Here is a 2,163-nt window from a genome sequence, read left to right as displayed (position 1 = left end):
CCTAGCCCGACTGAAGCGGACGTGACTCGCCCCCGCCTGAAGCTGAAAGGACACCAACCTGGAAGCAAACACCTCCAAGATATTTACTCTCTCTTGGGAACCTCCAGTATCTACCCACCAGACCTCAACCAACCCGAGTCAGATGAGGTTACTCGATACTTACGCGGAGAAGAACCGGTCCTTCCTAAAGAGAGTATTGGCGAATACTGGACCGTAAGTTCATTGGTTTCCTCCTCTTTGTTTTCACTTTGGCTTATACATTAACTGACTATCTTATGGTTTCCAGCGCATGTCGAAACCGGGTGCCCTTCCGGTCTTGGCTCAGATTGCGCTTCAACACCTCACCATCGCGGCATCAGGCGCCTCGGTGGAGCGCGTGTTCTCGATCTCGGGGAACATTGCAGTTCCTTCCCGAGGCCGCCTGGAGCCCGATGTCATTTGCCACCTTGTCTTAGTGAGACACTGGCTCACTAACTGTGACGTTCCAGTGGAGAGTGTTGCTTTACCAAACGCATAACGAGCTCGTTCTGATCATTACATCATTTACAATTGTGTGCTTAAACGTTGTTTAACAAATCCGAATGTGTGCTGATCCGTTGTTTAACAAATTCAATATCCCCACTCTGAAGTTGTGCAAGTGAAGTCAAAGGCTCTTTTTAAGTGAAATACCGACATACCCCAATCGGGGTTTGTCTCCCTGATCCTCCGTGCCGCGTCCTCAAAGGTCTAACTTCAGAGAGCATACTCAATGAGTATTGAGTATACTCATTATGTAATGGGACGTGAGTCTACTCTGAGTGAGTAGACTCACTCTGCGTCGTACTTGAACTACGGGCCATTCTGAGTTCCGGGATCACGCCGCTCACAACCTCAGATACCTTTCGAGTATTGTACTCGCACTGTAACTTACAGTTTGAGTACAATGAGGGAGTATCCGCCGGGGGGACCCAAGCGGGTGAGTCGGAGTCTACTCATACACCACCGGGGGCTCGTGACTGTCCAGAGGCGGTCACGGACGCCCGCCCCCAGGCGGTCACCCCCTCCGCGAAGCAGGGCGGTCATCGGGTGGTCAGTGAGTTGACCGCCCATGGGTGACCTCCAGGCGCGCCAGCCACTTGAGCGATACCCAGCGTGCCACCGCCCATTGATTGTGTGCTCCCCGGTAGAAGGCCGTCGGGGTGCTCGTTCGGCCGGCGTCAGGCCGCCAAGGGTGTTTCCCAATTCAGCCGACAGGATTCAATTCTCGCATTGGGGGCAGACGGACTGGGGTACTGGGCGGTTCGCAATGATGAGAGTTACGCTGGCTGGAGGCATGAAAGCCTGTGCATTCCGCAGATTTTGTTCCCAAACACGTACGGGATGTACAGACAAGTTGTAATATATCATATAATGGAAGTAGAAATTTTGTTGAAGCGAGCTCGTTTCCTATCAACAAGAGTGAAATAATGAAATGAAAACGCGGAAAACAAGTGCATCCTCTCGCTATGGCTATGAAGTACTCGGTCAATCGTCCAGAGCCATAGGGCCCGCTCCTTCCAAAACCTGCATTTTTTCCCTGATCTCCTCATCAGACGGTAAGTCAAAAGTGACCCCTACGTCAATGTCTACAAAGTACCCTTTCCCATCGAAAGTGGCGCGATCTTCGTCGTAAATGATCTTGTAGAACCTGGATAAACAATATACACCTCCAAGTTTTGATCAGCGTGCATCTTGCGCATCAGTCCGCATATAAAAAACTTACGCGGAAGCATACAAAGGCTCCTCCTGTGCCAATAGGTGCAGCTGGCTGTCCACTCGGTGCCAGATATTGGCTGTGCCCCCGCCGGCTCGAACTGATTGAAAGATGCGAATCGCCTCACGTCGCTAGTGTCAGAACCATCAAATTGTCGTCAGTGATGACAACGAGATGATCGCCGCGGAAAACAAAAGGTGCTTACGAGGTACGCGATACGGACTCGTTGAGTCCACGCCGTTTGAGCCCACAAGGTATCCACATCGCGATGTTCTTCGGTCCTATTGCAATGTTTCGCAATCTGAACAAGGGGTGCTTGCGTCAGTAGTGTGTTGAAAGAAAAATGATAAAAACAAAGCACCCAATTGGAAACACCCCAGTCACTTACTCGATGAGCAAGCCTCTTCAAGCTGATCTCATTTCCAAAATAT

Source organism: Melampsora larici-populina, assembly GCF_000204055.1.
Source record: "Melampsora larici-populina 98AG31 unplaced genomic scaffold MELLAscaffold_1, whole genome shotgun sequence".
NCBI classification, from domain to species: domain Eukaryota; kingdom Fungi; phylum Basidiomycota; class Pucciniomycetes; order Pucciniales; family Melampsoraceae; genus Melampsora; species Melampsora laricis-populina.
Note: the sequence above shows the minus strand (reverse complement) of the source record.